Source organism: Acipenser ruthenus, chromosome 15 (assembly GCF_902713425.1).
Source record: "Acipenser ruthenus chromosome 15, fAciRut3.2 maternal haplotype, whole genome shotgun sequence".
Taxonomy (NCBI): Eukaryota; Metazoa; Chordata; class Actinopteri; order Acipenseriformes; family Acipenseridae; genus Acipenser; species Acipenser ruthenus.
The window spans coordinates 13,906,647-13,932,431 of NC_081203.1; the positions used below are offsets into that span (position 1 = coordinate 13,906,647).

The 25,785-nt window shown below is 41.4% G+C and overlaps 1 protein-coding gene across 2 annotated transcripts in view; it reads left to right on the plus strand.

Annotated features, from left to right (window-relative positions):
• Positions 1-25,785, plus strand: part of LOC117422289 (astrotactin-2-like) — a 643,010-nt gene that overhangs the window by 591,030 nt on the left and 26,195 nt on the right. The window lies entirely within an intron of this gene.

Consider the following 25,785-nt stretch of genomic DNA (forward strand, 5'->3'; position numbering starts at 1 on the left):
TCTCTGTAAGTCGCCTTGGATAAAAGCGTCTGCTAAATAAATAAATAATAAGAATAATAATAAGTCGTCAGTGAGCTGCAGGCGCTGTCTGTGCACAGCTCCTGCATGCGCGTGTGGGAGGATGGCAGGAGGGTGTCTCTGCTTTCCTCCCCAAGGTGATCACAGCTTTCCACATTAATCAGTCTGTGGAACTCGAGTCCTTCCATCCACCTCTGTTTGCTTCCTCAGTGCGTGAATTGAGATGCTACGTGCATAGGACAAGAGCTCTGCGTCAATCTGACCAGCTCTTCGTCTGTCACATTGGATTGTGGACACAGTCTTGACTGCGTATAATGGTGCTGGCTTGCCCTGACTTGGTACGGCAGCCGCACACTCCACTAGAGGGTTGGTTACATCTTCGTCCCTTTTCAGAGGGGCCTCGATGTCTGATATTTTTACTGCGTCTAGCTGGGCTACGCTGCATACCTTCTCCAGGTTCTACCGCCTTAATTATTATTATTTATTTCTTAGCAGACGCCCTTATCCAGGGCGACTTACAATTGTTACAAGATATCACATTATTTTTACATACAATTACATTATTTTTTACACATTATTTTTGCATACAATTACCCATTTATATAGTTGGGTTTTTACTGGAGCAATCTAGGTAAAGTACCTTGCTCAAGGGTACAGCAGTAGTGCCCCCCACCAGGGATTGAACCCACGACCCTCTGGTCAAGAGTCCAGAGCACTAACCACTACTTTACACTGCTGCCCATTAATGTGGTAGACCCTGCCCTGCCTTCATTAGGCACGAGGGTCCTTGAGGGTGTAAGTTCACACCGCTAACCACTGGGTTAGACAGTGCTAGGTGTCCCTCATATGCTGCCGTTTCTTCTCCCTCGTGACACCTCTGTTGTCTCATACTTGATGTCATTGGTGGTCGTCTTCGAATTGAAGGGGAACGTTAGGTTACTTACCGTAACCCTGGTTCCCTGAAAGAGAAGACCACCACCAACCGCAAGGTCACATCGGTCGCCCTCATGAGTTCGATGGAAAAACAGAAATGGCTTCCTTGGGATGACAGTTTTATTGTCTCGGAGGGCAGGACCGAGTGCATCATCCCAGGAAGGGGCCTATTGGCAGCTCTGGTATAGAGAGCTCAGCGATACCTACCCAATGGGCAGGCATATCCCATACGTAATGTCATTGGTGGTCATCTTCTCTTTCAGGGAACCAGGGTTAGGGTAAGTAATCTAATGTTTTGAACGCTGTAGTGAAGGGGAATGCCCAGCATTCAGGCACTTATTGTATGGTTTTGTTTTGGCCCTTGTGTCTTTGTTTCTTTGTTTCTTTTTTGCATTAAACAGCGCTTTCACTGCAGCTTTCCAAGCCTCAAAGACTCATTCCTGATGCTATCCATTGACAGCCCCACTGTCACACTTTACTTTTATTCATATATCTTGAGAATTGATTATGCAATTGTCAGAAACTTTGTAAAACATTCATTTTATCTTTTGCTGTTTCAGTTTAGAGCATTATTATTATTATTATTATTATTATTATTATTATTATTATTATTATTATTATTATTATTATTATTATTAATAATAATGTATTTATTTATTTATTTGACAGACATTATCCAAGGTGACTTACAGGTGTATAGTGTATCCTGTGTCCCTTTTCAACGTTGTGAATTTTTAAAGCGAGATGACCACATTAGCTCAGGAAAGCCAAAAAAAAAGAATGTACAGAAACAGAAAAATACTATTTATTTCTATGTTTGTTTGTTTGTTGTGTTTGTTTGTTTTTTTGTTATATGGTAGCATTTTAGAGGAAACACCTAAAGAGTTTAACATGGAAAACGTTTTTAAAATCCATTTTTAAATAAGTAATGTGCTGCTGTAGGCTCTGACCGTTTGTCTTTTGGAGCGACAGGTTGTCTGTATGATTATTCTTTAAAGCTTGTTACTGGCTTTCAAATTCCAAGAACCGTAAAAGTGTATTTAAAATGTCAGCTTTATAGTCCTGAGTTTTTTTCTTAGAATCTAGTTTTCCACAGTGTTGGCTAAGTCTTACTTATTTATTACTTAACAACTTCTTACTATAAGTAATATTTTGCCAATACTCTGTATGCTTTTTTTCCTTTTTTTCTAATTTATGTAAACAGATGCTCACAATCTAATCAAAAGCATCTCCAAAGCATTCAAAACTGACTGAGCTATAATTTCAATGGCATCAAACTGTGAAACATGACAGAATCATAAAATGTAATGACTGAAGACTTAATGGGAGTCTCATTATTAGAGGCAAATTAAATATCATGTAACTTTTTTTTTTTTTAACTCATTATGCAGTTAGATCATACATTGCATTGTAGTGTGGTTGGCAGAGCATGAGGAGCTGGAAGTGTCCTGGTCCCTGTGAGGGAGGGATTGGTGGGTTAGTGGTGGGTTAGTTAGTTCAGTGTTTGTGCTGGAGCTGGAAGTCTCCTGGTCCCTGTGAGGGAGGGATTGGTGGGTTAGTGGTGGGTTAGTTAGTTCAGTGTTCAGTGTAGTTACAGTGTTTTCAGCTATAACCCTGTAAAAGACATTGGGCCAAAGCTATTTACACCAAATCTGTAATATTTTTCTCAGAAAGGCAAATAACTCAACAATTTAAATTACCAAACCAAGAATAAACACCTGAGACATTTTTTAGTAACTTTTAAGTCATCTTAAATTGTTTCTTATTTGTTTTAGAATTGTTTTCAGACAATAGCTTTGAGAATCTAGCGCTCTTTTTTCTATACCGGCGTCTACTTCACAATTGGGTGTTCATGTATCAACAACCAAAACAGAGCTTTCGGCAGGCAAAGGTGAATGGAATTGCAGTGAAAAATACTTGCTCTCTGTATGTCTTTTTTATTTCATTAGTTTTTTACCCCGACTCCACAGAGAGACTTGTGAGCATGCCATTGCAGAACCCTGCTGGCTTGAGAAGAGGCCGAGGCCTCTAAAGATTACATGCTAGCTGTGTTTGGGTGGTATTGGTTCAAATCCTGTATCATATTAGTGATCAGATCTGCAGGCTGTTTGCACATAAATAGAATCAGACTTTCAGACTTTACTGTTTTGTTGGAGTTGTACTTGTAACCCCCTTGTAACAGTGGTAGGTGAATATTTACAGACAGGAATACAGCACACTGAACCATACTACAGTACGGTGGAGAAGGAAATGCAGGTCTCGTCAACAGGTTGCCATGGTAACACTGTTTTATCCTCTCCAACTGCCATAAGTACTGTATTAATTGAAGATTGTTTTAGTAGCATGTCAGGAAATAATAGTGGTTGAACTACAGTTCACTAATTACACCTTTGTAATTTTTACAGGCTTCTACAAGAATTATAAACAGAAGGCCTCAGTCAGAATTAGAGGGGAACATCTGGAACTGACATAGCCACCCCCTACCATCCCAATGAGAAAGAAACAAATAACGTTTTCCAACTTGATAATATCTCACGGTGTTTCTGAACACAGGCTCAAGCTGTTTCTGTCCCCTGTGCAGTTCCCTGCAATACTTTTGTCAAGAGCATCATGATTGGCCCGACAGTATTTATTCACATACCCCGGGCTATTATTCAGCTGTGGTATTAAACCAGCCAGTAACGCTGCAAATCTTTGCAGAAATCAGAGCAGAGATCTGTTCAGCTGAACGTCGTATCCTTGTTATTAACCCCCCTCAGCATTAGAGGCTCAGAACCGTCACGCGGCAGACTCTTTTGAAGCAGAACTGCAAGCTTCAATCTGAAGCCAAAACTTCGCTGTAGGCCACCATACAGGGTGCCACTGGCGGCATAACAATGGGGGCAGGGGGGGCATTCACACACCCCCCCCCCCCCCCCCCCCCCCAATGAAAACGTAGGGAGGGGGGGGTCGGAAATATTTTTTCACCCCCCCCCCAACTCTAAGGCATACAAGACGTATATCTGTATATTTAAAAATGGATCGAAGATTCCTTTAACCTGGTAAATACGTAAATACAGTATTCTTTTATGTATTTGACCTTTTTCTGCTTCATGAAAGAAAATCTCTGTTCAGTACACACCCTCTGAATCTGTCAATGTCAATGCCAATGCCAATACAGTAATCCCTACAGGAAGAGCAGCTAGTCTCCGGTTTGAATGACAAGATGTAGAAATTAAACGACTGGATGCAGACTGATTACTCTGAATACACTTTCTGAACACACTGTGAACAAGTTACTGAACAAGCAGCATGACCAGCACTAACACGTGTAGGCTACTAGAGATTTGTAATTACTAAAACCCTTTCTATTACTTTCGCTAATACATTTTAGCACCTTCATGAACGTTCATGCAACTCCTAGTTAAAAAATAAAAAGCTACCATTACTTTTATTCTTTTACATGTTTTTAAAGAGGTAGATAAAAACAGGTCACAAACCATGTTTGCTTTTATGTCGGAGGTACCTGAACTTAAGTGAAGAACAGCTTTCCGGAAAAGCCCTAAAACAGTTCAATAAAAAGGTATGTTTGTCAGTGCTATAGACCATGCATGGCAGTATCTGAAACATGTAGCGAGTGCATTTTTGTTTGAATTGTAATCCCTGTAAACTGTAAATATACAGGTATGTCTGGGCTCGCTTTTGTGTTCCAACTTTATTTGCTGTGAATTCTTGTCAGTCTTGATTTTTTTGTAAGCGGTTTACTGTAAAACATTTCTACTTATACAGGTATATAAAATTGTCATTAAAAGAATGTTAGTCATTCCACTTTTCTGCCATTTCAGATCGGTATTGTTATGAAATAAGAAAATGAACGCTGTTTATAAGGCTTTTTGAATTACCTTCATAATTAAAGCACTAGAACAACATTTCTGCGATATTTCACGCTTTGGTCGCAATTGAGCTCGATTTTTTGAAGATACAGTAGGTTGTTGTTCAGTTTTCCATTTATTTTCACTTTGAAGAAGCTGATTTATAGTGCCATGTGACCACACTTTCTGTGTTACAGGTATCAGAACCCCCCCTGACCTCGCAAAGTGAATCCTGAGTCTAGTGTGGTGGCTGGATACATTGTCAAGCCGAGCCTAGTTGCATGTTTCTGTCTGGACTGGCTAATCCCAGCCCTTTGGCCTGATCACAGCCTTGACTTGATGTGGCATAGACTCCACAAGGTGTTGGAAGGTGTCTTGAGGGATATTACTCCATTTAGTCTTTAATATTTCAGACTTGCCAAGCCTCTCTGGCCTCTCTGGCCTTGGTTTGCCATTGCTGGTCCACTCTGATGACCAACGATGTCTTGGAGAGTCTGCCAGCACGTCTGCTCTTGTTCTGTAGTACCGATGTGCACTCACTGGCATGCTGTTAGATACTGGCCTTTCCCTATTTTCAGTAGATGTTTTGCAATTGTGCATCACAACACATCATATGATCAACCTAACTTGTATCTCTAATTCAGGACAATGCTAAATCCAAGCAGAGAGGCAGATCCTAATAAAGTGGCCAGCCAGTGTATAGTATCTGCACCCAGTACAGTCACACATTTAGAAAACCCCTGCCAGGACACAACATACAAAAAGCATGATAGATGCTTTTCATATTCTTGATTTACTGTATTTCACAATGCAGCTGGCCCTGTCTTCTTCGGAGAGAAGAATAGGATTTATTGTCAGAGTGAAGAGTGAATCCATCACGAGTTACAAATCAAAACACCCGAGAAGACACCTGCTTATCACAAACATGCATGTACGCACGCACAGACACAGTCACACACACACACACACTTGTAAGAGGCTAGATTTCTGTGTACAGTGCACTCTGTCAGAAGGATTCTAAATGTATACTTCCATAAGATATTACTATAATCTATTTTAATCACTTTGTAACCACTTAACTTAGGGTTGCCTTTATATTTCACTCTGTGCATTTGGCTCCAATGCCTGCTCTTGTTGCCAAGGGTTAAGAGTGATGTGCTACCAAGATGTTAGACATATTTCCAGACCGGCTCTCATATTTATAGCTATTGCAAAGTTCCTTTAAGATCAATAAACTGTTTTTATTACACTGAAATCAAAGACGGCAAATACAAAAAACTCATCTTTTTTTTCTTTTTTTCAAAGGATAAAAATGTATTTAACGGTTTTATTGAACAGAGTAAAGAATATATTGGTCAGTTTGCTACGTGGATTTTGGAGTCACCATGTGAAACCACTAAACGTTGAGAGATCAACGTTTAGTGGGAAATGAAAGAATTACTCAATAAAGAAGGTCTGGTCTGTGAACCATGTGTGTATCGAATCCAGATCTATATGGACCTACCTTCTCTTCAAGTATTACATGAACACAATCCTTTCCCAGTGAAAGCACTCATTCATTTGAGTTTCAGGTAGAGTATGGACTAGATTCTCAAACCTGTTGACTCCCAATAAGTGCACTCTGTCCGAAAATAATTTACACATCTAAAAACTAATAAGAAACAACTTCAGACTCCTCACAAGCCCATACATTGAATGTCTGAGTTATTTATTTTTGGTTTGGTACTATCTGAAACAAATTAGCAACCCTCTCCCCTAAGCAATGCTCATTCCAACAGAGGGTTAAGAAAATGCACCTGATGTTTATTTGTAACCACTGGTATTGTGGTAGGACTGAATTAAAATATATATATATATATATATATATATATATATATATATATAGATATATATATATATATATATATATATATATATATATATATATATATAATTATTGGGTGCCCAAATATATATATATTTTTTTTATTGGATCCGTTTTGTGTATTTAATATTCTTCAGTCAAATGTAGTTCAAACTCATTTTATGAACCACATTGCTCCAGTCTCCTAAAAGAATCTCATTTTATATACGTAATACACTACAATACAATACAATACCACTACAATACAATACCAACTGGTATTGGTGGGCTACATACTGTACATAAGCTTTTCTGGCAAGATGGCAAAACTATACCATTGGTAGATTGGTAGATTGCTTTAGTGAAAATATGATTTGATACTCTATGAAAATCCCTATATTTCCCCTTAATTTGAATTAAGGATGTCTCAAAATGTGCCCTTAAGGACTGGCAATTCCTCAGTTTAAGTGTGATGTATTCGATGTATTCCACATATCTGAAATGAAGATGAACATTGATGAAGCCTGAGGGTTGTGAGGAAGATGAGACTGGAGTTGTGAGGGGAAGTGCCCTGGGAGTTAAACCATGGAACCATGTCCAGTCATCACCGACTGAAACACCCCCTGTACCCACAGTCAGTGTGTGGAATTGAGGGGTGCTCCCTTCAAACCCTTCACTTTCCCCTTTAAATTACTGAAGTTAATTGAGAAATGAGCCTAAAAAATCAGGTTAAGGGGGAACTTTGAAATTATTTGGTTTCATACTGATAGAAATGCAAAACGAAACAAGAGCTAGCAAACAGAAGATGCACAAAGTGCCAGAAACATGCTGGCTTTCAGCGATGCAAGAGGAGAGCTGGAGGATTTCAGGAATGCAAGAAGAGAGCTGGAGGATTTCAGGGATGCAAGAGGAGAGCAGCAGGATTTCAGGGATGAAAGAGAGAGCAGGAGGATTTCAGGGATGCAAGAGGAGAGATGGAGGATTTCAGGGATGCAAGAGGAGAGCAGGAGGATTTCAGGGATGCAAGAGGAGAGCAGGAGGATTTCAGGGATGCAAGAGAGAGCAGGAGGATTTCATGGATGCAAGAGGAGAGCAGGAGGATTTCAGGGATGCAAGAGGAGAGCAGGAGGATTTCAGGGATGCAAGAGGAGAGCAGGAGGATTTCAGGGATGCAAGAGGAGAGCAGGAGGATTTCAGGGATGCAAGAGGAGAGCGTGAGGATTTCAGGGATGCAAGAGGAGATATGGAGGATTTCAGGGATGCAAGAGGAGAGCAGGAGGATTTCAGGGATGCAAGAGGAGAGCAGGAGTATTTCAGGGATGCAAGAGAGAGCAGGAGGATTTCATGGATGCAAGAGGAGAGCAGGAGGATTTCAGGGATGCAAGAGGAGAGCAGGAGGATTTCAGGGATGCAAGAGAGAGCAGGAGGATTTCAGGGATGCAAGAGGAGATATGGAGGATTTCAGGGATGCAAGAGGAGAGCAGGAGGATTTCAGGGATGCAAGAGGAGAGATGGAGGATTTCAGGGATGCAAGAGGAGAGCGTGAGGATTTCAGGGATGCAAGAGGAGATGTGGAGGATTTCAGGGATGCAAGAGGAGAGCAGGAGGATTTCAGGGATGCAAGAGGAGAGCAGGAGGATTTCAGGGATGCAAGAGAGAGCAGGAGGATTTCATGGATGCAAGAGGAGAGCAGGAGGATTTCAGGGATGCAAGAGGAGAGCAGGAGGATTTCAGGGATGCAAGAGAGAGCAGGAGGATTTCAGGGATGCAAGAGGAGATATGGAGGATTTCAGGGATGCAAGAGGAGAGCAGGAGGATTTCACGGATGCAAGAGGAGAGCAGGAGGATTTCAGGGATGCAAGAGAGAGCAGGAGGATTTCATGGATGCAAGAGGAGAGATGGAGGATTTCAGGGATGCAAGAGGAGAGCAGGAGGATTTCAGGGATGCAAGAGGAGAGCAGGAGGATTTCAGGGATGCAAGAGGAGAGCAGGAGGATTTCAGGGATGCAAGAGGAGATATGGAGGATTTCAGGGATGCAAGAGGAGAGCAGGAGGATTTCAGGGATGCAAGAGGAGAGCAGGAGGATTTCAGGGATGCAAGAGGAGAGCGTGAGGATTTCAGGGATGCAAGAGGAGAGCAGCAGGATTTCAGGGATGCAAGAGGAGATATGGAGGATTTCAGGGATGCAAGAGGAGAGCAGGAGGATTTCAGGGATGCAAGAGGAGAGATGGAGGATTTCAGGGATGCAAGAGGAGAGCGTGAGGATTTCAGGGATGCAAGAGGAGAGCAGGAGGATTTCAGGGATGCAAGAGGAGAGCAGGAGGATTTCAGGGATGCAAGAGAGAGCAGGAGGATTTCATGGATGCAAGAGGAGAGATGGAGGATTTCAGGGATGCAAGAGGAGAGCAGGAGGATTTCAGGGATGCAAGAGGAGAGCAGGAGGATTTCAGGGATGCAAGAGGAGAGCAGGAGGATTTCAGGGATGCAAGAGGAGAGCAGGAGGATTTCAGGGATGCAAGAGGAGAGCAGGAGGATTTCAGGGATGCAAGAGGAGAGCAGCAGGATTTCAGGGATGCAAGAGGAGAGCAGGAGGATTTCAGGGATGCAAGAGGAGAGCAGCAGGATTTCAGGGATGCAAGAGGAGAGCAGGAGGATTTCAGGGATGCAAGAGGAGAGCAGGAGGATTTCAGGGATGCAAGAGGAGAGATGGAGGATTTCAGGGATGCAAGAGGAGAGCGTGAGGATTTCAGGGATGCAAGAGGAGAGCAGCAGGATTTCAGGGATGCAAGAGGAGATATGGAGGATTTCAGGGATGCAAGAGGAGAGCAGGAGGATTTCAGGGATGCAAGAGGAGAGCAGGAGGATTTCAGGGATGCAAGAGGAGAGCAGGAGGATTTCAGGGATGCAAGAGGAGATATGGAGGATTTCAGGGATGCAAGAGGAGAGCAGGAGAATTTCAGGGATGCAAGAGGAGAGCAGCAGGATTTCAGGGATGCAAGAGGAGAGCAGGAGGATTTCAGGGATGCAAGAGGAGAGCAGGAGGATTTCAGGGATGCAAGAGGAGAGCAGGAGGATTTCAGGGATGCAAGAGGAGAGCAGGGGGATTTCAGGGATGCAAGAGGAGAGCAGGAGGATTTCAGGGATGCAAGAGGAGAGCAGGAGGATTTCAGGGATGCAAGAGGAGAGCAGGAGGATTTCAGGGATGCAAGAGGAGAGCAGGAGGATTTCAGGGATGCAAGAGGAGAGCAGGGGGATTTCAGGGATGCAAGAGGAGAGCAGGAGGATTTCAGGGATGCAAGAGGAGCGCAGGAGGATTTCAGGGATGCAAGAGGAGAGCAGGGGGATTTCAGGGATGCAAGAGGAGAGCAGGAGGATTTCAGGGATGCAAGAGGAGAGCAGGAGGATTTCAGGGATGCAAGAGGAGAGCAGGAGGATTTCAGGGATGCAAGAGGAGAGCAGGAGGATTTCAGGGATGCAAGAGGAGAGCAGGAGGATTTCAGGGATGCAAGAGGAGAGCAGGGGGATTTCAGGGATGCAAGAGGAGAGCAGGAGGATTTCAGGGATGCAAGAGGAGAGCAGGAGGATTTCAGGGATGCAAGAGGAGAGCAGGAGGATTTCAGGGATGCAAGAGGAGAGCGTGAGGATTTCAGGGATGCAAGAGGATTTTTTTGCCACGCACAGTTTTTTACATCTTCAAATGAAAGTCAAGCAGCAATTTATTATTGTCCTCTCTTGCATTTTCCTTCAGCTACTACCACAGCTCTTCAAAATGACAGTGTTCAGAGCTGTAGTAAACACAACCAAGTGAGCTAATGAACTCTTGCTGGGTCCTGATTTGTTTACTGAAGCTGCGTCTTGGATTGAGAAACACTATTTAAAAACAAAAGAAAAGAAAACCCATTCCCTGCTTGTTTGTGTGCAGGCAGGTTCCCGAACGCGGCTTTAAATGAAATCTGCAAGCCATTGCGGCACCGCAGCTGTCTTTAGTTTGGAGTTTTGGTTGAGTTTCAGAGACATTTGTTTGATATTATTTTGTTGTATTTAGTCATTTAGGGCAGAGTGATGGCTCTACTGCTTTGGAGAAACTGAATCTTTCACTTCAACCAAGTGAGAGTAATAAACGGTGGCTGTTGAGTTGTGTACAAAAGCCAGACGTGTGAGATTCTACACTATTCGTGCCTTATTATTTTATAGTGCTTAGAAGCAGTACCGAAGAATGACAGTGACTTCATTTTAATGGCTTGTGTACCAGGAACACTACAACTAGTTGTAAAAGTTATCTTTACTCTGTTGTACCATTAGTTGTATAAGCCATGCCATACATTCTACATAATCCAATCAAATCACCAGCATTCTTGTCCTCTGTTCCATGTTCCCATGTCATGCTATTTGTTGATGCACTCAATTTTCTGTTGACTTGTTTTTAAGCTGTATGTAGGTAAAGATAAAGCAGAGTTCAAGAAAAGAAACACAGATAATACCGTGCTGTAAAAGCAGTATTGGCTAGTGTCATGTACTCTACTGGACCATTACTGGAGCTACTGTCGCACGGTACGCTGTTCAAGCCAAGGTGTGCTCGCTGTGTGTTTGATCACAGATTAGCTGTTCCAGCCGAGGGGTGCTCGCTGTGTGTTTGATCACGGATTAGCTGTTCCAGCCGAGGGGTGCTCGCTGTGTGTTTGATCACAGATTAGCTGTTCCAGCCGAGGGGTGCTCGCTGTGTGTTTGATCACGGATTAGCTGTTCCAGTCGAGGGGTGCTCGCTGTGTGTTTGATCACGGATTAGCTGTTCCAGTCGAGGGGTGCTCGCTGTGTGTTTGATCACGGATTAGCTGTTCCAGCCGAGGGGTGCTCGCTGTGTGTTTGATCACAGATTATCTGTTCCAGCCGAGGGGTGCTCGCTGTGTGTTTGATCACAGATTATCTGTTCCAGCCGAGGGGTGCTCGCTGTGTGTTTGATCACAGATTAGCTGTTCCAGCCGAGGGGTGCTCGCTGTGTGTTTGATCACGGATTAGCTGTTCCAGTCGAGGGGTGCTCGCTGTGTGTTTGATCACGGATTAGCTGTTCCAGCCGAGGGGTGCTCGCTGTGTGTTTGATCACAGATTAGCTGTTCCAGCCGAGGGGTGCTCGCTGTGTGTTTGATCACGGATTAGCTGTTCCAGCCGAGGGGTGCTCGCTGTGTGTTTGATCACGGATTAGCTGTTCCAGCCGAGGGGTGCTCGCTGTGTGTTTGATCACAGATTAGCTGTTCCAGTCGAGGGGTGCTCGCTGTGTGTTTGATCACGGATTAGCTGTTCCAGCCGAGGGGTGCTCGCTGTGTGTTTGATCACAGATTAGCTGTTCCAGTCGAGGGGTGCTCGCTGTGTGTTTGATCACGGATTAGCTGTTCCAGCCGAGGGGTGCTCGCTGTGTGTTTGATCACGGATTAGCTGTTCCAGCCGAGGGGTGCTCGCTGTGTGTTTGATCACGGATTAGCTGTTCCAGCCGAGGGGTGCTGCAGGTTTTGGTTACAGTAAAGGAAGGATACACATGAACACTTCTTATGGGCAGCTTGGCTTGACCTTTGCAAGGTTGTGTAGTGCTGGTGCAGTTTAAAGAAAACAAAATACTTTTGCAGAGCCTCCCAAACTGTGCCCTTTGAGTCTGGCTTAAACTCCACCGAAACCAATTCACACAACATGCTAAGTTTAATCATAGCACAGCTGCATGGATTGACACAACATTGGTATGAGCAGAGTCTAACAAAACCCAGCATTGTGCCCAAGAATACAGAGGGTGGAAATACTACTTTGGGCTTTCCGTGTGTCGGCCTTGGAAGGAGTGTTTGTTTTGGCAAGAATTGTGTAATTACAAAGCTGTCTAGAGATTTCAGATAGGGCTCTGCAGGCAGTACCAGTGACTGAAGTGGTGATTTCAAGCTGTGCGCAGGATGCCCTTTTCCATGTGACACCAGCACAAGCCTCTAACAAGCAAGTTTACTGCTCATCCAGTGCAGGGCAATACGTTTCTCATTACAGAGGATGTCACGAATGCAATTGTGTTAATGATACAGTAATTAATATTATAGTATTGCAGTAAGAAAAGGCTGCCAAAATACATATTTATTACACTGGTGGCTTTTTAAGGTGACCTTTCATATAATCGAACACAGATTCTTCGTTACTACTTCTATTAGCAAACAAATACTCTGACCAGCTCTTAATAGCGGTCTTAACTGGAGATTATTTTACATAAGTTTCCTTATTAATGTTAGCTAATTGCATGCTCTGTGCTGTTGTGTCATATTTGTAATTTGTCGCATGAAAAGAAATGCATTCATACACTGTGACAAAACTTGATCTTATATTCAGGCCCGTGTAATATACTGTATACACAGACTATGGAAACACATGCAATATCAGATGTGTGTTTTTAATGAATGTATTGGGTACAAAATCCAGGCCTCACCTACCATGTGCTTTTTATAAATGTGCTCATCACTTAAGGGTTACCATGCTGTAAGAGTGGCAAGGTTAACTTTAATAGCTGGTCACTCATACACATAACATCGTGGACCCTATGACTTGCACCTAAATTAGCGCATTACCCTCATAGCTAAATATGACTTGTGAGTTCAAAATAATTGAGGGATTATATATATATATATGTAGATCGAAGGATATTTCAGAGGGAATGCCATCTACTATGGATTCCTCAGCAGCAGTGTAAACATCGTATCCCATCACAAAACCTGATCTATTCCCAACTCCTATCTGTAAACACATGTAACAGTATGAATAGTCTGATTGAAATTCTACCTAGACATGTGTGTGCAGCTCCTATACATGGTCAGTAGCCTGCCAGCATATTATTTCATTGTTTGTTTTACATACTTGCAAATGCCTATTATGCTGTTTCTTAATTCTAATGAATCCCAGGGTTTATTAAATGCATTCTTTTGGTTTTGTGGTTTGAGATTTGTTTATTCATAATGAGCTGGAGTCGTGCCTTCTCTGCTCACAGTACACACAGAAATCCCAGATTTCACTGAAAAAACAAACAAGCAAAACAGGCAATTATTGTTCTTTGACCGTATGACTGTATGTCCTCAGGGGAAATATGATTTTAGCATAACAAAATCAAAAGCACTGAATCAAAACAAATGTGGAATTGACAGCTTAATGACTGTCTTTGTGTGCTCTGTATTTGTGTTTTGGATTCTCTTATGATTACTGATATAGAATTCAAAACTACAGGGGTGATGCCCTTGATTTGACCTGTTATACGCTTCCATTTGCTGTTGAAAAATCTTATCTAGTACTATAGTGGGGTGAGAAGCCTCTCACTTTCCATGACTTGCAGGCAGTTTGTTACCGTTTCACTTCATAAGTCATTTCCCCTCTGTGGTGTCTTAAGGGTTGAAGCATTTCACCAGCTGCAAAGCATGCCATTCATTAAGACGAAAAAGATACAACGTCACTCTCCTGGTGAAACGACCAAGGAAGCGCAAGACTGCCTCAAAGTAATCTAGGCAATCAGAGTTTTCTTTAGCTTATTAACAATGATTCATGCGTAAATGTAATGATAGCTTGCCGTTTTCCAATTGAAACTCATGCCAAGCCGTTTGTGGCAGACAATCAAGCTTAAAGAAAACACAATAGAAAAATACACACATTGCCTGTGTCACTTTTGATATAAAAAAGACAATTAGAAATACTGTGCATAGCTTAGTATGGGATTTAAAGTCAGTCTGGTCACTTTAACCATGCTTCCCATTAAGAGGGTGTCTGCAAAATGAACGTGATCCATTGACTCGTTCTCCACTATGATTCTTCAGTGGAATCACCACAGTCTTTATCCAGTGTCCTCTTCTTTGATTCTTCAGCCCCACACATGGCTCGACACAGTCTCTATTTCTTTTGCAGTGCAGTAGATGTCAATGTGTTGGGCTGAACAGTCCCTTTTGCTATGCAGCAGGTATACACCCTGGCACGGCCTCTCACTGCTTCTCTCTCAGACGGGTCCTACGGTCCTTCCCCTTCATGGAGCAGGCGGCTCTGGAGTTGTTGTGGTTTCCTTAGTCAAGTAGCAGCGTCTCTGGATTTGCAGAGTTTGAGAGCATTGTGCTCTTTGGGGGCTTGGTTTGAATAGTCTTTTACTGGTGGGGGTCTGTGGTAGGGCTGCTACGATTAAATAGAAAATCGATTTTTCAATTCCATTCCTTTCCTCATTATATACATCGATATAAATATTATTTAAGTTTATCAACGCAAATGCACTGAACGCGCTGCCTTGCTATTTACAGTATTTCTGCCACAGACAAGCAGTGGACGTGTTCTTCTTTTCCTGCTCGTGTTAACCAGCATCTGATTTGCTGGTCCCATCCTACCAGAGAATCAGATTTGAAAATGCTTTGTATTCCTGGCAAACAGCCTGTAAATAAATTGTGCACATTGAAGAAAACTCACTGTATATAGTTTGCACTTCTTTGGAGTTTCAGAATGAATGGTTTTATGTAATGACTATTTAACAATATTCAATAGCGTTAAAAAAAAAACAATCAGTGATGTTAAACGGAATATGTGGTAAGTAAATCAATGCATTATTATTATTATTATTATTATTATTATTATTATTATTATTATTATTATTATGATTATGATTATGATTATGATTATGATTATGATTATGTTTTAGGCAGGGATTTCCACATTGTGTGTTTCACAGATATAGTGAATGTTAGGTGGTACAGTATTAACAAGATGCAATGTGGGATGCTGTAGCTGTGGTTTTCATAAACTTGTGTCTAGTTTATATAGATTACATTCCAAAGTACTGTAATCTGTTTGAAATAACTATTTTAGTAACACCCCTGGCTGTAGTATGTTACACTTACTTTAGGCGTGTTGCGAATGTTGTTGTTTTTTAGTTGTTTTTTTCTCCTGACACTACCAAGGTGTAATTACCCCTCACATTCAATTGTTGTCTGTGGTGTACCCTACATATAAGGCAATGATCCAAATTCTAAGAGTTTTAGCTTCTGTAGCTTACAACAGCCTGGTTCTGTTGAAGACTTTATCTGATTCTCAGTAAGAAGCAGTCCTCACACAGCCTGGTTCTGTTGAAGACTTTATCTGATTCTCAGTAAGAAGCAGTCCTCACACAGCCTGGTTCTGTTGAAGACTTTATCTGATTCTCAGTAAGATGAAGTCCTCACACAGCCTGGTTCTGTTGAAGACTTTATCTGATTCTCAGTAAGAAGCAGTCCTCACACAGCCTGGTTCTGTTGAAGACTTTATCTGATTCTCAGTAAGAAGCAGTCCTCACACAGCCTGGTTCCGTTGATGACTGTCTGATTCTCAGTAAGAAGCAGTCCTCATGTGGCCTCTCTTACATGTCGTAACACACTCTCCAATGGTGTGATATTTGCACATGTGTTGCACTGTAGTCATGTTGCCCTTCATTTCTTGTTTATATTGTATTCAATTAGCCAGTGTACCGGCAACACCTCCTACACTTCCCTTTATGTTTAGGTATTTCACTGCAAATGAGCTTGTGCTTGGTTTAGGGGGGTGGAGTTAATAAGCGTACAATACACTGCATACTATAGAAATCTTACTGGAATGCACATGAAAAAGTTACTTCATCACAATCAAGGCATTCCATTTGAAAGAATCACGTATCTTACTCCGACACCTGACACTGCTGTTGTCTGAAAGTCTAAAAAAGGAGGAACGTGTTATTTCTGATATACACTGGTATGCCTCCAGACACAGTTATAGTGATATATTGGGATTACAGCTCATTTGGGATATGAGCTGTCTGGATGCAGAAACGCCTCCAAGCTGAGCACCTCTCAAAGTCTGTGAGATCCGCTGTCTTACCCATTGTAAATGAAACGACTTGCAAAGGGGAGATGCAGCTCGCATGTATTGTAGAAATGCATGTCAGGAATTCTGTTTGAGTGACACATTCATCAGTTATTCAAGGGTAAGCCAGTTTGTTATAAAATATGGGCAGTATAGTTAAGGGGGAAGGGGGGTACTGTACACACTGCAGATCCACTACATTACCCAGCTTGCAGATTTCTCTGCAGTTTTTCAGCCTATACAGACACTAAGCATTATATGTCTTGCTTGCTTCTATTTTGTTACCAAGGATACAAATTGTGTTTGTGTTTCAGCTTTCGTGGACTGGCTGTTGAATGTTAACCATGTGCTCTACATCTCAATTGATAGTAATTACACTTAAGTGTGATAATACCAGGTGGATGCATTCACAATAGACTAGGTGCCATGAAGAAAAAACATCTGAGCAGCTCAGAGATTTAATGGGCTTGTTTTGTTTGTTGAGGTTAGCATATCATGACATATATAGAAGAGATGCTTATTTCTACAGAAAATGCCATCTTGCATGAACTCTTTAATGTGGGGAAATCTACTTTGCATTTGCATAGGCGATAGGGAGGAGTCAGCTGACTAAGCAGTGTTCTCGGTTTGTATTGCTGCTTGTTTGATATGTCGCAAGATCCTTTTATCACGTCTGCTTGGTGATATTAAAACTGTCTGGACGCGCAGGGTTTGAATTCTTTTGGAATCATAGCGAATGAAAATAATAAACACGTGACTGCATTTGTTGCTTGTAAAACCTGTCATCTTGTTTTTGTGAACGACAGCCACAAAAGTGGTGCATCATCTCTGCGAAAGCACAGGTGAGCTCCCTTTCAACTGGTGGCACGAAAGGAATAGACAGGTATTTTATAGTAAAGTAAGCAGAGATAGTTAATATGTTACAATGTTAAAATATATCCAGACCACTAGAGAAAGCTACCACGCTGTATAGCCTATTGTATGAACTCAATCTATGGAGAATGGTAGAGATATCTGTGTGTGAATGTGAGAGTGTGAGAGAGTCAGTGGACGCAGACTAACACTTGCAGGTTCGGGTCGGGTTGCAGGTCTTATTAAAGCAGGTCGGGTTGCGGGTATGAAGACGGTGCTGCAGCGGGTTGTGGGTTCCGGTCGGGTCCTGTAGTAGCGGATACGGATCGGAAGCGGGTTGTATAATTCGGACCCGCACAGGACTCCCGAGTTGCCCACCAATTCTCTGACTCTTCAGAATATCCAACCCCAGCTATTATCTGAAGGGTACCTATTATACAGAGATGCCTCTATCTGTGACTCTTGTGGTTGAGCTCAGTGTATCACTAACCAAAGCAAACATACTGACCACAGTGATCTGTGAGCACTCTGCGTGAAAGTATGAAAACACAGCTTAAACTCCCAACTTTACCACAGCACAGTAAGACACCATAAACACTCTTATCTATTGGGGGCTAATGCCTGGCAAAGCTATCGGTGCACACGTCATCCATCTCTGTGTCCTGTGTAGTGTTGTGCCGAAGCAGCCCTGCTCTTTGTCAAGAGGGACTCGGCTCGGCTCAGTGCCTGGTGCCGCACGAACAAGGCGATTGCAGGAGATTGCAGGAGGATTATCCAACAATCACTATGTTCTGTGTCTGACAGCCAGCTCTGTATCTCTTTGTGAAAATACATCATAGAAATCGTGCCTACAAGTCACAGTCAAAAAGGAAGTCAGCTTTAATGAAACTACCATAGATTATATTAGCTGAAATTCAATTTCTTTATGAGATTTGGTAAATATAAAAATGTGATATTTGTTTAAGATGGTGCTTACGTTACAAATTCTGCAAACATGCCCGACGGTAGTTCCATCGTAAATATTTCACTTCCTCCCATCTTCTAAACCCCTTTTACAGCATGGGTATAACCCAGGGTCAGACAGGAATTTTACAACCAAAATAGTTTTTCTTCAACTCCTTATCGGTCTGACTTAACAATTCAAATCCGATTAGTTCATTTTTAAGTGCAACACTTTACCTACTTAGACTAAATAAGGGTAATCTCTACTATTTTCAATTGGAGCCAACTCTCTGTAGCTTTGAAGTTGCCAAGGGCTGCCGTCAAGCGCATGACCTCATGTCTGCTGCCCTTTAATCCTTGGTGCCATATTCACAGGGGCCGCTGTATCACACACATAGACAGCCTCTTGCACTGTACACTCCAGGGATCCACTGATGTAGATGAGATTCCTGATTAGATGAGAGAAAATGAGATGCTGTAAGAAGAACTCAGTAAACCCAGCCATTGCCCTGGCACTGTATTAGCACTGTGTACAGTGTGCTTCAGATGAGACATTATACGGGTCCTGTCTGCTCATGGACATTAAAAATCCCATTGACATTAAAGAAGAGCAGTTTCATAAACCCTGGTGTCTTGGATAAATTACATTGACCAGACTCCCACTGTGGAGGCTTATATCATGCATTTTTATATGTTGTTAGTTATTTTAATTCGGCCCAAAACATGTTGTATGCACACAGCAATTAATCAAAGGGCCCAGCCATAAAAATATATCTTCAAAGGGTGCCAAGATGTCAATGGAAAAAGGGTCTGCCTTGTGAAGATACAATTGGGTCAAACTCTGCCTCCTAATTGCAGCAGGAACACAAATAAAATAAAGTAGTTAAGAGCTCTTCAGAAACAGATTTTGAATGGTGCCTGAGATTTGAGATCAGAGTTGGTCCTGTATAGGTAGAACCAGGAGTTTCGCTCCATGCTTTATTCCAGCCTGGCTGGAATTCTTGCCATGACTGAAGAGGTAGTAGGGATCCCTGAAAGCTGCCGGCCTGGCAATGTATTAAATGAAATCATCGAACTGGCCCTTAACAAGAACATGCTCAGCCCAGACATCTCCAGGAATAAAGGATGTTTTACACATACTGTCTGTCCCACCTGCTGTGATATTCCATGGGACGTTCTTTGTAATGCACTGTAGACGGGTGTCTTACTGTTGTGACTGGTTCTGAAGAGTTTATATTCTTCACTTTCAGGACTGGGTGGTCTTGGGAATGGGTGGGGATAGTTATATTTTTCCCCAAACACTGTCATTAGATAAAGCAGGGAAAGAAAAAACCCAATATGGCAATTATTTGGGTTAATGACTTTTTTCTTTGATAAAGTGCCAGGAATACAGAAAGTAACAAACCCCTCTGGATTCCAGTACAGCTGTGGAGTCCCACTGCTGCTCCACTGTGAGTGATACAGTAGGTGTGCTGGAATCTGAAGAATATTCCAGGGTAACGCAGATTTTAACATTGAGGGGTTTTTTGAAGTTATGATAAATGGTTGCATAATGAATGTCATAATTTAGCAGTATCTGTAATCATGATATTTGACAAGTCTGCAGTATGTGGTGGCCCCGCTTTTCTACTTCGCTCCTAAGCTTTCATCTGGTCTAACTGATGCCTTCTTTCTGATACTCTCAGTACCTATTGTTAAATAATTGTCTTATCTGAAGTGTGGCATATGGATGTACATAAGGCCAACTTCATCATACAGTGGCAGCAAAACCCTGCTATTCCCATGTCACGAGATTGTCGCAGTGTGATAATGTAAAAATGACGCAGGTTTTTTCTGACTACCATTGAATCAGCTGCACTTCATTAGTCCTGCCACCAGGTGGCAAAAGAGAACAGAAAATGCATTAAACAAAACAGCAGGGAGTGCTGTGGACTTAAAAACGAAACTTTAAAGACAATCATACATTTTGTCAGCGCGTACTGTACATGGTTTAAAGTTATGCTCTGACGTCAATTGATTCATGCTTGTTCGCGCTCGTTCAAACAGGAGGAGTTATATAGTTATTGGTAAGGCTGTAAGAAAATCGCAGGCTATGAATTTGTTGCAGAAACCACAACCTTTAACACAAACCATAACTTTTTATAGTTGCCGCAACTTTTAATGTGACTACAATGTTTCTATTATTTACAGGTAATTTTGTTGCAAAATAATGCTGAAAAATAAACTGAAACAGAAAAGGAAACATCACTCTCACATTGTCTTTTCCTAGTGGAGGATTGGTATGCCTTGCCATCCTCTAGCCAATCAGTGATCTTCTTTCCCGTTGCTATGGTTAGCAACAAGAAAGAAGACTGTGGGCTGTGATGCAAGCACAGTACTTATTGTTACATTTTGTGACTGAAGGTTTTTGCCATTTTGCAAATACTCTAGTGTCTGTTCAATTTTGTGAGTGAGCGTTTACTGTTATGCAAATACTGTACGTTATGCCTCATTATATTGTTAGCTGCAACTCTTCACTTGTAATGAAACACAGCATAAGACATTTTATTTCAAATGGTGATAAAGAGGGAGTCTTAAGAACTTATGTTCTGGTTATCTATTTGTATGTTTTTTCTTATTGTTGTTTTTGAATAAATGAACAAAAATCAATCTTGAAAGCGTGTATATATATATATATATATATATATATATATATATATATATATATATATATATATACACTGTATATATATATGCAAACTGTTTATATTCATGACCGCGCTGAAACCGCAACTAATACACAGTTGCTGCAACTTCTTGATAAAAAATTCACAATTTTCTTACAGCCTTAGTTACTGTACTAAAATCAATATAGCAGGTTGTTTAAAATGCTTACAGGTATAAATACCACCTTTCTAAGCATACAGGAGAGGATTGATCCAGCAAAAAAAATAAATATTTATAAAATACATTTATACAGACGTGCTCAAATTTGTTGGTACCCCTCCACAAAAAACGAAGAATGCACAATTTTCTCTGAAATAACTTGAAACTGACAAAAGTAATTGGCATCCACCATTGTTTATTCCATATTTAATAGAAATCAGACTTTGCTTTTGATTTTTTATTCAACATAATATTGTAAATAATAAAACAAATGAAAATGGCATGGACAAAAATGATGGGACCCCTAACCTAATATTCTGTTGCACAACCTTTAGAGGCAATCACTGCAATCAAACGTTTTCTGTAGCTCTCAATGAGACTTCTGCACCTGTTAACAGGTAGTTTGGCCCACTCTTCCTGAGCAAACTGCTCCAGCTGTCTCAGGTTTGATGGGTGCCTTCTCCAGACTGCCTGTTTCAGCTCTTTCCATAGATGCTCGATAGGATTCAGATCAGGACTCATAGAAGGCTACTTCAGAATAGTCCAGTGTTTTGTTCTTATCCATTCTTGGGTGCTTTTAGCTGTGTGTTTTGGGTCATTGTCCTGTTGTAGGACCCATGACCTGCGACTGAGACAGAGCTTTCTGACACTGGGCAGTACGTTTCGCTCCAGAATGCCTTGATAGTCTTGAGATTTCATTGTGCCCTGCACAGATTCAAGGCACCCTGTGCCAGGCGCAGCAAAGCACCCCCAAAACATAACCAAGCCTCCTCCATGTTTCACTGTAGGTATGGTGTTCTTTTCTTTGAAAGCTTCATTTTTTCGTCTGTGAACATAGAGCTGATGTGACTTGCCAAAAAGCTCCAGTTTTGACTCATCTGTCCAAAGGACATTCTCCCAGAAGGATTGTGGCTTGTCAATATGCATTTTAGCAAATTCCAGTCTGGCTTTTTTATGTTTTTCTTTCAAAAGTGGAGTCCTCCTGGGTCTTCTTCCATGGAGCCCACTTTCGCTCAAAAAGCGACGGATGGTGCGATCAGAAACTGACGTACCTTCACCTTGGAGTTCAGCTTGTATCTCTTTGGCAGTTATCTTTGGTTCTTTTTCTACCATTCGCACTATCCTTCTGTTCAATCTGGGGTCGATTTTCCTCTTGCGGCCGCGCCCAGGGAGGTTGGCTACAGTTTCATGGACCTTAAACTTCTTAATAATATTTGCAACTGTTGTCACAGGAACATCAAGCTGCTTGGAGATGGTCTTGTAGCCTTTACCTTTACCATGCTTGTCTATTATTTTCTTTCTGATCTCCTCAGACAACTCTCTCCTTTGCTTTCTCTGGTCCATGTTCAGTGTGGTGCACACAATGGTACCAAACAGCACAGTGACTACTTTTCTCCATTTAAATAGGCTGAATGACTGATTACAAGATTGGAGACATGTGTGATACTAATTAAAGAAACTAATTAGTTTGAAATATTACTATAATCCAATTATTTATTATCTTTTCTAAGGGGTACCAACAAATGTGTCCAGGCCATTTTAGAATATCTTTGTAGAATAAGCAATAATTCATCACTTTTCACAGCTTCTTTGCTTTATTCTATGACATACCAAAGGCATGCAAGTATACATGATAAAATAGCTTTTAATTTCATCACTTTTCAGGAGGAATGAAGCATTATTTCAATGAGCTGTAAGGGTACCAACAAATTTGAGCACGTCTGTATATATATATATAGTGCCATGAAAAAGTATTTGCCCCCTGTCTGATTTTCTGCATTTTTGCATATTTTTGACACTGAATGTGATCAGATCTTCAACCAAAACCTAATATTAGATAAAAGGGACCCTAAGTGAACAAATAACACAAAAATGAAATACATATTTCATTTATTTATTAAAGAAAGTTATGCAACACCCAATGCCCCTGTGTGAAAAAGTAATCACCCCCTTAGACTCCTTACGCCACCTTTAGCAGCAATAACTGCAACCAAACGCTTCCTGTAGTTATTGATTAGTCTCTCACAGCGCCGTGGATGATTTGTGGCCCACTCCTCCATACAGAACTGCTTCAACTCAGTGACATTTGTGGGTTTTCGAACAGGTCCTGCCACAACATCTCAATGGGGTTTATGTCTTTGACTAGGCCATTCCAAAATTTCTTGTTCTTCAACCATTCTGATGTAGACTTGCTTGTGTGTTTCGGATCATATTCTTCAGCTTCAGCTTACGGACAGATGGCCTGACATTCTCCTGTAGAATTCTCTGATACAAAGCAGAATTCATGGTTCCTTCAATGATGGCAAGGTGACCAGGTCCTGATTCAGCAAAGCATCCCCAGACCATGACACTACCACCACCATGCTTGACTGTTGGTATGAGGTTCTTACTGTGGAATGCATAGTTTGGTTTTCGCCAGACATAACGGGGCCCATGTCAGCCAAAAAGTTCCACTTTTGACTCATCTGTCCATAGAACATTGTTCCAGAACTTTTGAGGATCATCCAGGTGCTCTTTGGCAAACTTGAGACGAGCATTCATGACGAGCATTCATGTTCTTCTTAGTGAGCAATGGTTTCCATATATACAGGTAGTGGACAAAAAAATGGAAACACCTGGGTAAATGGGGGACACCAAGTATATTGAAAGCAAGGGCTTCCACACAGGTGTGGCTCATGCGTTTGTAAGCAAATAACATCCCAGCATGCTTAGTGTCATGTATAAAAATGCTGGACAGGCCTGGTTGCCTATAGCATGGCTGCAAGAGGAGACCTCAGTGACTTTGAAAGAGGGGTGATTGTTGGGGCGCATTTGGCAGGAGCTTCAGTGGCCAAGACAGTTCAACTTGCTGATGTTTCACGAGCAACGGTATCTAAGGTGATGTCGGCATGGAACTCCGAGGGAAAGACATCATCAGTAAAGGGCAACAGTGGGCGGAAGTGCATACTCCGGGATCGTGATATCCGTGCATTAATTCGAAGTGCAAGGCAAAACAGGTGAGCAACTGTAGATCAATTGACTGCAAATTTCAACCTGGGGCGCGAGCAGCCAGTTTCATCAAAAGCGGTCCGCCGAGAACTCCACAGAGCGGAATACCATTGTGGCCCAACGCCCTATTAAGTGACTTTACATTGGTGTTTCCATTTTTTTGTACACTACCTATATATATATATATATATATATATATATATATATATATATATATGTATATATATATGTATATATATATTGTATGTCTGTCCACTTTTTTTGCTCTGTGTATATGTACTATTTTTCTGTTTTGTTATGGTTTGGCATTTGAACTGTTTAAAATAAAATAAAACGTAGAAAGGCATTCAGATAACTCCAGTTTGTGGAGATTGCAAAAAACAAATAAATGCATAAATAAATAAATACATGTCTGTTTAGGCTAGATAGTTGTTAGATTGGTTTGTTTTTACTCTCTGTTAATTCAATTATATTCATTGAAAAAAGGTAAGAGAGAACCAGACCGTTCTTATTGTTTTTATATTTTTTTGAATAGGGGAAGTTAGCAGGCAATGTTCCTGCATGGGGATAGGGGTACAGGCAGGCATGAACGCGTTTAAGTTCAACACTAACCCTAAATAACATGTTGTTCCTGTTATTAAGCAGTAGTCTAATCGGAAGCATGGCTGTCACTAGCTATGAGGACACTGAGATCGTGTCCTCGGTTGTTTTCTTGCATCATCAATGCTGATGCTCATGTAGAAATTCTAGTAAAGTACAAAAGACTCCTTAATTGTCTCTGTTGGATTGCAGTGTAAGATAGATTTGGAGGTTGAATAGTTGAATACCAAGCAGTCATATAAATGCTTCCAGCTATAGCTTGAAACCTAAGTTTGACCTTGGTAGAATGTCAGCTCTGGCTACGACGCTGATCGGAAGCAGTGGTATTTAAAAATAACAGAAGCCAGTTTTCACTTTAGTGAAGTAGAAATTTGTTTTCATTAAAAAAAAATTTGTTTACTGAAAATTACTGGTCAGCATTCATACTGAAGCTTGTTGTGTACTACTCATTCAATCAAACCAAGTAATGTAGGAATTTGCTTGTATCGCTCAAGACGTTTTTCAAGTAAGCTTATTTGATGTTTGCATAAAAAAACGACAACAGAGTTGCAGTCCTTCTTTCGCAGCCAGTGTCATCTTTATGGTGCGTAGGCTAAATGGTAATTCAATGTCCCTGGCAGTGGACTGTCTCTGTTTAGTGCACACAAGAACTTGAAGAATGGATTAAACTGTGTTGAGAATTGTAAGAAAACGCATTTGACAGCAAAACATTTAATGATATTTTTAAGTTTCACAGCTGAAGAGGTGCTGGGGCTGTGCTTCGTCAAGCCCAAATAATGCTTCTTCATTTTGCAAAAAGTTGCGATGGTTCTGTACCCCGAGAGAGAGTTGCGGTTGATTTCCTGTGTTAGTTCATGTTAATTTATTCATTTCCGCAGCGCTGTGATAATTGCAGTTTCTCCGCAACTCTTTAAGATTTCACTCACTTGCGATTTTACACAAAACATTCACAACGCAAGCAGAGTTGCAAAAAAGATGAGAAAATTTGCAAGACCTTTGAATATTTCCCCCCATGTTTTTGTTTAAGGTGCACATTACACTAT